Genomic DNA, 12,202 nt, shown 5'->3' on the forward strand with positions numbered 1-12,202 from the left:
ATAGGTTTAATATTTCTTGTATCTCTTTTTATGTTCCTCTTTTATCATATAGAAATTGGGATTGTTCCTCTCGTTTTGGAAATCTCTGGGTAGTTGCAAGCCCCATGTAGACCCAATGATCAGGTTAATCTGATCATTAATCCCTGAAAGAAATACCTATGTCATAAACAACAAGAGAATCCATTGATTGTAAATAAAGTAGAAGGGAGGCATTACTGAAGTTTCAACCAAGCAAGATAATTAAACTCAGAGATGCTGTTTCCTGTTTCTCTGGTATAAACAACCAGCATGCTGCACCAGCCTCTGCGCAACCTGGATGTCCCAAGGCCACATCACTCTTCTTTCCTTCCACTTTCCCCAAAGAGAATTCTGGGTCATAAAGGAAGAATTGGTGCAACTTCTTTCCTAAAACGACTTGTGCTTCCTCTGCCTTGATATTTGTGTCATCTTATTATAAGAGGAGCGAACATCTATTATTAATTGATGCACTAATTAAAGCCATACTTGCAGTTTCCATTAGCTTATTCCCTACATTCTCCAGAGTTGGCTGTCTGGTTTTAATCAAAACCAAATGGTAGTCCAAGTTCCCAGCCTAGAGCAGCTAGGAGGAAGTCATCCAGTGGAGGCATAAGAAAGCAGAAAAGATAAACAGACGATAGTTCACAACATTTGTGTCGGAGGAAGGATACAGATACTGTGAGCTGCTTGAGAGATGTGAGTCCCAGACTGTGTTCTGCGGGATGGAAGCAGTTGCAAGTGGTTAATGTCAGCAAGACTGTAATAGGATCAAGATGGAGTCTGTCTTCTGCTTTTCCAGCACTAGATGTGTGTGACTGGAGGATTCTGGCCAGAAGCAAGGCTGCCTGGGTCCTGACACAAACTACTTTATTTCCGGGAAGGATTCTTGGGATCAGAGATCTTGAAGAAAACGTTCTGTTTGCTGGATTCCTAGGATCTCACTTAACAGATCTCAGGTACGGTGTGTGATCTGGCTGCAGCATTTTAAATGAAGGAGCGGTCAAAAGGTTTTCAAATTTAGAAGAATTACGGTATTAAAACTCTAACTGCATCTTGCTCCCTTAAAAGATCTTTTGAAAGGAGTCCTGCAAAGGTATTTTGATTACATTGTGTGTATACACTGAATACAGTGGAAAAGTTGTAGAGAAAGGAAAGAACTAGGTTTTCTATCTTTTTTTTCCCCATAAGCAGTGTGGGATAGAAAAAGGCTTTACGGCTTTATGACTCTCCAACTAATCACCTCAAGGGTTTTGACAAACTCACTTCAGTTCTGTGTAAAATCAGAACTCCTAAATCGCCGGCCTCAGGGCTCCCCCCTCCCCTCCTCCCGGCTCAGTCTTTCTCACACGCACACCACTCAGAGGCAGGAAATGCTTCGCAGGCAATCTGGGCCTGGTTGTGGAGGCCCCTTTTGCAAAACATCAGTCTGAATTTACTAGACAGAAGTCACTAGGAACGCCTTGACAGACTCCGGCTTCGGCTAAGGCTCCCTCCAGCTGCGGAGGCTGTTTTTGTTAGAATCACACACTGCGCAGAACCGCTTAGAATAGAGCCATGATCTCAACTACGAAATGTGAACTTATATTTTGGAGAAAGTAACGGAGACGGACTCCTCTCCTAGGCTGAGTGTTGAAGCATGTCATGCCTCGGCGTTTCAGCTCCTCCTCGTCGAGGTAAGACGCTGTGGACTATCTATCTCTCCGCTTTGAGGCAATCTACAGAGAGGCAGAAAGATTGAGAGACATGTTAGCATCTTGCACGGAGTGGTGATTTCCTGGGTCTTAGAGCTGAGCCACGAAATCAGAAGTGGAAAATGTTTAGTAAGTAGAAAACTGTGGGTCAAACTGTTTTAGCAGAATGTCAGTTCGGAAATAGGCTCCAGGGAGACTTCACTCTTTTTCTCCGTAAAGTAAGATCTTATTTTCAAGTCCTTTTCATCCTTAACTTATTTATGACTAGAGCCTGAAGACCAGTTTCCCTATTATATGACTTATGTGAAACAAATACATTATTGTCACACATTAAGTGTGAGGTGTAAATGATTTTTTTTCTTTCCCCGTCTTTTGCCAACAGAAGAGTAGATGACTTTATTTCTTAATGCATTTTTCAAAGAAAAGTTTGTGTCTCGTTTAAAATATGAAGATTGGATTCTTCAGTATGTCCCCACCCAGTTTCAACTACAGGTCAAACTGCTAATGTACAGCTTGCTAATAAATGGTTTATTTATTTTTCAAAAAAGTAAACACATGAAAGTTTACAACTTATTTCTATCCTAAATAGAATTTACTCTGATTTTTAAAAATTTTAATATCAGAATTAGATTTAAGATATATATATTAACTTTCCTGAATTAACTATTCACTGCTCAAATTCTGTGTGAATATTTTTGAATAATTAAAGTAAATCTCAATGACAATGACATTCATTATTACCATTTTAAGGTTGTTGGAAATCATTAGAATCATATGAAAAGTTGATCTGTGTAGACAATTCATGTAATCATAAAATTACATTTCCACTGGACTGTAGTGTTTTTAAGTTATGTTTACATGTGCAGTGTAAGGAAGGAAATTTAGTAATGACTGAAATAGCAGAGAGTTTTAATAGATAACATAGTGTTATATTTATGCTTCTGAATATTTAGAATGAAAACCATTATTTTATAGAAATAATATGGAAAGATATGTGAAAGAAACAAATAGCCATGCATATTTCCAAATTTCTTAGATGAACACAAAATATCCTAAATGAAACATGAAAGCTATTTGACAGTTGGATCATATGAAGTCAAAGTTTTCATCATAAACTTTGACATGGTATAAGGTGACCATTTGCTGTATTAGCTAATCATGCTTAAATTTTACGCTAGAATAACTTGTGTTGACAAATTCTAACTATTCACTAACAATTTAAGTCGTGTTAAGACTCACAAGTGATAAAAAGAATCTTTTTAATATGTTAAAAATAAAATATTGACTTTTCTAAATTATAATTTAATAAAATTCTTCAATAGAATTTTAAGGAAGGAAAAAAATATGAGAGGTTACCTCTTCTAACACTGTCTTAAAGGTGCCAAAAAAGAAGCTGAAGTATGACATTCAAAAATGACCTGTCCAAGGTCACACTGCTAGTTAGTAGAAGAGATGACATTGGAACCACCATACCCTGTGTCATAATTCAGATAATTTTATATCACATCACCTTGCTCCCGAATAATAGTTATGCATAATAGGGTATGAACATATATAGAAGGCTACCTTTAAACAGAAAATTGAAATGCTTCTTTAAAAAAAAAAAAAGGCTTACAGCTGCCACTAGTATTATAGCGTGGGGGAAAAGAAAATTCATGGTTTTAAAAAATAATCAAATTTACTAAGTAATAAAATTTCCTCAAATGCAAAAGTTTTATTCTACCTTCAACAAACACTTTAGAGGAGTAACTTGTTTGTGACCGTTTTGTTACATTTCATGTTTATGCCCAGGAAATCAATCCATATGCTAATAATTATATTAATTTTAAACTGATGTTTCTTAAAAACATAGAGTTAGAAAGGAGGTTGTCTGATTCATATCCTTGTATCTAAATGGTATCATTATAACCCAACCCAATCAGCGACGTTCAGGAAAGATTTTACTGCCCCCCGTTGGAATCAGTTTAAGAATCTTACATACCCAGACATGTTTTTATTTAAATAACCTAAATCTCCACTGCTGTAGCCTGTTGCCAGTTCTATGCATTTTTACCTCAGTGGAAATGTGAAAAGGCTAAATGGACATGTGAAAATATGTGTACATTTTGAGGTCAAATAAACCCACTTATTTTCATCATGCCTTCAACAGCTTATTTTTAGTCCTTTAATTGGTTCATATATCTGTTCTGAGCCTTCTACAAAGTCCTTTAGTTGTAGAATGCAGAATTTGTTACGGTATATAAATAAATGGCTGACCAGTGCAGTGTTAAATGGAGGAGTTGGCTGTTTCATCTGTACCATTCCTCATATATGACAGTATATGTTGCTATTCATGCTGAAACACTGCACTTTCCATGGCAAGAGCCTTTCTAATAAAACGAATATGTTTCATTTCTAGTACATCCCATGTTGTTAGAGAAAATGTGAGTCATGACCCTTTTTCCCCCACTTTTATGAACCAGATTGGATTTCCTGATGTTATTACCACTTAAAAGATAAGCTATTCAACACTTCCAATGTCTCCACACTCTACATGATTGGAATGAGGAATAAACACTGTAAAGCAATAGCCCATATAACTGATTGCATGATTACTAAAGGGCTTAGTAAAAGAGAGTAGTACATCATTTTATTTATTTTTTCTTGAGTACATAATAATAAAAAAGAGAATTTTTCTGGCCCTATCCAAGTCTGCCCATACCATACGTGCATGCTAAGTCCCTTCAGTCCTGTCCGACTCTTTGCAACCCTATGGACTGCAGCCCGCCAGGCTCCTCTGTCCATGGGATTCTCCAGGCAAGAATACTGGAGTGGGGGGCTGTGCCCTCCTCTGGTGGATCTTCCCGACCCAGGGATTGAGCCTGCATCTCTCATGTCTCCTGCATTGGGAGGCGGGTTCTTTACCGCTAGTGCCACCTGGGAAGCCCCTACCCATACCTATGCCTGCAACAAGCACTTTGTTTTTGTTCAGTCAATAAGTCGGGTCTGACTCTTGGAGACCATAGGGTAGACTTACTGAGTCTACCTGAAGCCTGCCAGGCTCCTTTGTCCGTGGGATTCTCCAGGCAAGAATACTGGAGTGTGTTGCCATTCTCTTCTCTAGGGGATCTTCCTGACCCAGAGATTGAACCTGCGTCTCCTGCATTGGCAGGTGAGTTCTTTAGCGCTGAGGCCCACAAATGCTTTAGGCATGGTTTAATCTTACTTACAGAGAAAGAGTCTTATAGGATTAAAACAACTCTAAACTGGGACATTTAAAATGTCTTTTTGGTTTTCTTTTGTTTTTACTGTGCTGAGTCTTCGTTGTGCATGCAGTATCCTTAGTTGCAGCATGCGAGCTCTTGGTAGAGGCATGTGGGATCTAGTGCTATGACCGGGTATTGAACCCAGGCCCCCATGCATTGGGAGTGCAGAGTCTTAGCCACTGGACCACTCTTTCATTGATTTTCTTTTTAGAGAATGAATGAATTGCCATCAATATCATCTTACAATGAGAATTCCCTCCGTAGATATCATTACAGTACAGCAAAGTTCCAAATGAGTGATGATTTAGATTCGGATCAGTTATTATTGGAATAAATGTTAAGGATTTTACATCAGAATTTAAAGAGAATGAGGGAAAATTCCTCCAGATTTTAAGAAAATAGCATAAATATTGTGCCTTCTTCTTCCAAGTGAACGATAAGGCCCTTATTTGCACAATGTAAGTCAAACAGGTTTATAGAGAAGCCCAAATTCAGATTGTCTTTGGTGTGGATACGAAAATACAGCATGTACTTCTGCCATCCTCATTTGGCACTAAACTACTAGTCAGCTCATAGAGTTTTGAGAAATAGATGGGCTTAGTTTTTGAGGAAGTTAATCAGAATAAAGGTGAAGTGTGGACCTTGAGACCTAGTTTAAAGAGATTATTTATTTTGATTTAGTGTATTAAAAGTATAATAAGTGAACTTGAAAATATTAAATAGGAATTCCTGTGTTTAAAAAAAAACACAAAAGGCAGTGTAAACACCATGCATGTGAACTTGTTCATGAAAGAAGATAAAGGATTGAAAAAAGCAGTTGTAACTGCTTGTATGTATGAAAGTGAAGTGAAAGTCACTCAGTTGTGTCCGACTCTTTGCAGCCCCATGGACTATATAGTCCATGGAATTCTCCAGGCCAGAATACTGGACTGGGTAGCCTTTTTCTTCTCCAGGGGATCTTCCCAACCCAGGGATGGAACCCAGGTCTTGCAGGTGGATTCTTTACCAGCTGAGCCACAAGGGAAGACCTCTATGTATGAAAAAGTTGTCTTATTGGACTGAAATAACAGAATGGCTTAGCAATACAGTTCAGATAATCCAGAGGGAATCAGTTCATTAGTAGAAATGAGATAGAAAGAAAGTAGGAAGAGCAGAAAGCAAGATCAGAAATTCAGTAAGTGTTGCCTTTTATTCCCAGCAGTTGGCAAAATATCTAGCGTGTCAAGTACTGTCAATACCTGTTTTGTTTTTTTTTTTTAAGTAAATGTTTGTGAAGTAAATAGGAGGGAAAGAAGAAATAAAGGAAAGGAAAACCAATGTTGAAGAGTGGGTGTTGTGAGACTTTTTTTTTAAGTTTTCCAGACATCCTGTAATGACTGAATAATAATTTTTAAAGAGGAAGGGAAATAAGAGGTTGGCAAGAGTCATCAGAGCCTGAGGCCAGAGGTTAACAACACTCTCATAAGATGACATTACAAGTTCATTAAGAACCAGAGGGAAGCGTGAGCATCCAAAAATTGTTCAAAGTTAAAAGTTACATGAGGCCAGTGAGAGCAGAGCACTGGTGAATTTTCCACAATTTAAATGGGGTGGTGTACTGGAAAGCTCTGGGAAGGGACAGAAAATGGGCTCAGTCTTGCATCTTTGCCATTTGAAATCTGCTCTATGGTTTCAAGCATGCCCCATATCTACTTTGAGCATCTGCTTTTTGTTGGTAAAACCTGGAAGATACTGTAAATATTTATATCACCAGGTCATTTTGAGCATCAGATGAGACATCGTATGTGCCAATTGGGTCGCATACAGTATAACAAACAAATTTCTGTGTTTGTTTGTTTTTTTTTTTTAAAAGCAGAGGTCAAATGAATCAAGAAAGAAAGAATCATGGCATTTCACTCTGTGGTCATATCACTCATCTGTATTGAAATAACACAGGCATACAAGGGATAGTTCCAGTTCCTCTTCAGTTATGGATTCTGCAGCTAAGATCTGTCAAAATAAAGGAATTATTGTTGTCACCATCTTCATCATCATCACCGTCTTCTAGTATCTAGTGAATTATTGCACTATGCCATGGATTAAGTGCTTTACATGTATTATCAGCTCATCATTATTATTATAGCACAATGTTATTATTTCTGTCAATGATTTTCATTATTCCTATTCTTGAAGTGAGAAAACTGGGGAAGACAGAACCTAAGTAATAAATGCAAATCACCAGAAAAATAAAAAGATTCTTTAACAGACATCTTGCCCTCACAAAAAATAGAGATAATAAACACTAGCCACCAATAGATGTTGGACATTGACCTATTACTTAGTCCTGCCAAAATGTCTCTGTATAAAATAGGATAACAACAGTGCCCACTACAATGAGTACTTGTTACTTATGAATATTATTACTAAAGGAGACAGTGTAAGGATAACACCAAATACAGGGCCTGATCCACAGTAAATGCTTAATACATGGAAGCTTTTTTTTACTATTACTATTACCATGATCATTGAAACTTTCTAATGCACCAACTATTTATTGGGTATTTGGGACAGTTGGTAGTAAAAACAATCTCAAATATACATAAGCAGATGAAAAAATAAGCTGAGAATTATAGATATTAAATACAGGAGGATACCCCTGGTGGCTCAGCAGTAAAAGAATCCGTCTGCAATGCAGGATGCATGGGTTCAATCCCTCAGCTGGAAAGATCATCTGGAGAAGGAAATGGCAACCCACATGCATATTCTTGCCTGGAAAATCCCATAGACAGAGGAGCCTGGCAGGCTACAGTCCATGGGGTCGCAAAGAGGTGGACATGACTAAACCACCACTACCGGAGGGGACAAAAGTTGATATCAGAGGTATCAATCCCTGATAGGATACCAACCTAACAGAAGTAACTAAGTTCTCAAATGATTTCATGTTCCTGATTTCAGTGAAAGTTGTACTTATCAAATGGCTGAAATCTCAGTATCATGTTGTCACCGAGCTGTTTGAACACCTGTGTTGCTATAGCCCTATCTCTTATTTATATTTAGTGATTACTATGTCTACTGTTGGAGTGTTCTTAGAAATGATAGCAAAGCTAAAAATAGAAAGTGACCACTTAAAGCAAAGCCACATCTCACTATGCTGATGATAAAGCATTATAATTCATGTCTGTTGTGGAATAGAAGTATCTTTTTAGAAAAAGGGAGAAACCACATTTTAGTCATATTGCTTTGCCATAAAAAAATACAATGAAACATTTGATATAAAATTTAATTTTAAGCTGTTTCCTGTTGCCTCAGAAATTTCAAGTGAAACAATTTCAGAGCAAAAGCAATACTTTTCGTTGGTTTTAAGGGAGTTTGCAGAAAAGATATGAAGTCAAAATGCCAAATAATTTATCATTCATTAATGAATTTATTTGCAGAAATACCCAAGCTACAATGTAGTTCTAGATGCTCAAAGGGATATGCACGAAATGGAACACTTATTGAGAAGACTATGTACATAAAAAAATAAAACATGGAATCCCAAAGGAAATATAGATATCTAGAAATTACTGCATCTGTGATATAATATTATACCCCAAGACTGTGTTAATTCTGGGATCTCTTGGAAACCAATTTTCTCCATAAAACTTTTAGTGATATCAGGCAAACATCATGACATTTTAAAAGATGTAGTCACATTACATGTGGTTACTTAAGAAAATGTTCTGGGCATATGCAAACCTGGTGGACTTGAGCTATAAAGTGGTAATAAGTCAGACACTGCCAGTATCTGAGCTCATCCCTTCAAGGGAATTGGAAACTACCAGGAACAGAGGAGCCTGGCGGGCTACAGTCCATGGGGTCACAGAGAATCGGACTGAGTGACCACACACACACACACACACACACACACACACGGCTACATCATACAGGAGGAAGCTGGAGGTAAAAATAGGACAACTCAGAAATAATAATTTGCAATTTTGTAACAGCTTTCTCTTTTCTGATGAGCTGACTTCTAGTGGATTGACCCTGTTAATTTTCAAATGTACTTGCTTCCTGGAACATATTTGACTCTGAGAGCTAAGAAGGAGAAAAAACTTACCAAGCTCAGTAAAACTAATATATACATGAAAATAGGTAAACATTAAAGAAAATTTTTAATTGGGTACCTATTTCTTCATTCTTTTTCTTAAGATCAAAAATGATGGAAGCTTAGATGTGTCTGCTGGAAAAAGTGATGTAGTACTTACTCCATTGACTTAGTTCATTGTAGGTGGTTTATCCTATAATTTAAAAGGTTACTTATAATTTCCAGGCAGCCTAAAGACATAGAAGCTTTTTCAGATATAATATTTTAAGCTCCATTAAGTAATTTATCAATAAAGAATTTTAATAGGAGTTTGTTTTTTCCACAGACAGCTAATGAGGGATAATGAGTAAATTCCAACATTTGACACAGTATGTAAAAGTAGATGAATAATGACTTTGTGAAGGAATGAGACACACATTGCTACTTAAAAAAGGAAATCTGCGTGCAATCATATAGCAAGAGATTTTTGCATCATGTTATGCAAAAACATTAGGCTTAAGGAGAGGAGGAGGTTTCTCTCTCCTTAAGCCTAATTCTAACACTGTCTAATTTGGATTAGAAAGCCTGAATATTTTAAAGAATAAGTGCTAATTGTGTTTTATTAAAAGTTGGCTACCCTGACTAGACTCATAGAAATGCTTTTTTAAAATATGTGATTTTTTTTTTTTTGGCTATTTGTTCATCGTGCATTTACATACAGGGATTAAGAATAACCATATCTGTCCCAGGCTTTCTTGCTGATCCTAAGACTCCTGAATATGTGACACCAGTTTTGCATGTTAAAGCACTCTTCTCATGTTATCATTGAGTCGGGGGCAGTGGAAGGTGCCCAGATGTGCTACAATTTAGTTTGCTAGATGTTTTGTTCTTTGACAGCTCCATCAAGAAAATGAATTCCATTTCGACCTCCACCCATGCTCACTGTCAGGAAGATTTACTTTGCCGTTCGTGAGCACACATTTGAAGACCTGTGTCTGTTTGACTGTTGTTGATCCTGCTCTGATTGTCTAATTCAATTCAATAAGTGTTTGGGTGGCATGATGATATGCAAAGGTGACTCCCCGAGCGCAGGCAAAGATCCATTAAGAAGTCAGATCATTATAGGATGCTCAGATTCCCCATCTCTCCATATCACCAACTTGACCCTTATATTAGTAACAGCATGGGCCATTGTATTAATAGAAATGTTCTTCTCTTGGTTCAGGAGCATTCTCTATTCTTGCAAGAGTTCATGTTAGGGAATTTAATCTGTGTATGTGTGCATAGTTGCTCAGTTGTGTCCAACACTTTGTCACCCCAATGGACTGTAGTCCATCAGGCTTCTCTGACCATGGGATTTCCCAGGCAAGAATACTGGAGTGGGTTGCCATTTCCTACTCTGGGGAGTCTTCCCGACCAAGGGATCAAACCCAGGTCTCCTGTGTGTTCTGCATTGCAGGTGGATTCTTTACCCACTGAGCCATCAGGGAAGGAGTTTAACTTACTTTTGATTAAAAGGAGATTATTTCCCTTATAATATTCCTTCCTTCTTCCAGTGACTGAATACATACTATGTGGTAGCTATTACGCACACACACATGCACACAAACATATGCACATATACGTATAACAGTAGTAGGAGAAAAACATGACCTAGAAATTTAATACAGGATTAGTAATTAAGAAGAAAGACGTAAAGAAAAACCAGAAGTAATTCCAGCCAAGCCATCTAGAAGAAAGTAGGAAAATACAGAGAAACCAGCAGTACTATTATGCCTTTATTTTCCCTTCTGTTAATATGCAGCATCTGTGTGAAGGTGTCTAAAAACAACCCAGGAGTCAATCATGTGCGTGTGCGTGTGTGTGTATTTATTTATATATGTGTATGTATATCTATATATGTCATCTGTGCTCTGAAAGGACAAAACAAGTTAATATATATTTAGGTTTATGTTCCCAATGTTTAGCAGACTGTCTGCAGCCCAGGCATGCATGCTCAGTCACTCAGTTGTGTCTGACTCTTTGTGACCCCATGGACTATAGCCCACCAGGCTCCTCTGTCCATGGGATTTCCCAGGCAAAAACACTGGAGTGGGTTGCCATTTCCTACTCCAGGAGATCATCTCAATCCAAGGATCAAACCTGTGTCTCTTACGTCTCCTGCATTTGTAGGTGGATTCTTTACCACTGAGCCACCTGGGAAGCCTTCTGTAGCCTGTTCAGTCCTAAATGAACACTTGTTGAATCAATGACTATGATCAGGCAGTGTTGCTGTCGATTCTAAGGCACTGCCCACTTGATTTCAGCCACAGGTGCTTCATTTGCACTGAGTTCTCCCAGGCTATAGTGTCAGCAGTAGTGATTCCCATTGGGTTCTTCTTCCCTGAGGACCACTGCCAGGTCAAAATACAAAATGTGTGTTCATTTCAGGAGCAGTTGCAAAAGAGAGCATGATAGCTTGATGTCAGAAATAAGCCAGGGATTCTCAAACTAGAATATTTTCCATTGTTTTTTAGTACTATGTTCAACTTTGATCATTTTAAAATACAGACTGTATACTACAAAATGCTTATGTCAAAGGGTGGTGTTACAAAATGAGCCCACATAATACATTTTAAATCACTCTGTGTCCAAACATCCTATGCCCTAACATCACAAAAAGCAAATGTGGACATTTCACAAATATTTTCCAGAATCATTACATAATTAGAGGTACATAGGGCTTCTTGTTACATTAATACAGTGGTGTTTGAACATATACATTTAAGAAGTGAAAAATCCCCATGGAAATTCACTTCATAAAATCAACACCCTAGAATGACTTTTACTTTTCCAGATCCCTCATCCAAGCCCTGAGCAGCTGAGCTCATTCTGAATGAAAGCACATAATAACGATTATTTTAAAAACTGGTAATAGAAGTTTGCAAAGTAAGTCATCAGTAGTTAGAAATGTAATTTTGAATAAGGCAGCCTGGTGAGAAGGCTCGAAGGGAAACTTAGGTCTTTTACGAAGACTTCTGAATCTTACAGGACAAATTTGAGTCAATTCAGAAGACTTAGAAAATGAGTCCAGGATGCTCATATGTGATGAACAATAATGTTCTCAGTCACTCAGTCGTGTCTGACTCTGTGACCCCATGGACTGTAGCCTGCCAGGCTCCTCTGTACATGGAATTGGAATTTTTCAGGCAAGAATATTG

General features: G+C 37.7%; 1 protein-coding gene across 7 annotated transcripts in view; it reads left to right on the forward strand.

Moving 5' to 3' along the window:
• The first annotated feature begins 662 nt into the window (after positions 1 to 662).
• The window catches only part of DLC1 (DLC1 Rho GTPase activating protein), a 412,922-nt gene continuing 401,382 nt past the window's right edge, over positions 663 to 12,202 (forward strand). The window contains exon 1 of one of the 7 annotated variants that reach the window (XM_043893661.1): positions 663 to 974. The gene's annotated coding sequence lies outside the window, so the exon portion shown is untranslated. Of the gene's footprint in view, positions 975 to 1,082; positions 1,692 to 1,820; positions 1,839 to 12,202 lie in introns of those variants that run through there. The other 6 variants (XM_043893671.1, XR_006339272.1, XM_043893672.1 and 3 more) reach the window with 6 other exon arrangements.

The sequence above is a fragment of the Cervus elaphus genome, chromosome 32 (assembly GCF_910594005.1).
Source record: "Cervus elaphus chromosome 32, mCerEla1.1, whole genome shotgun sequence".
Classification (NCBI taxonomy): domain Eukaryota; kingdom Metazoa; phylum Chordata; class Mammalia; order Artiodactyla; family Cervidae; genus Cervus; species Cervus elaphus.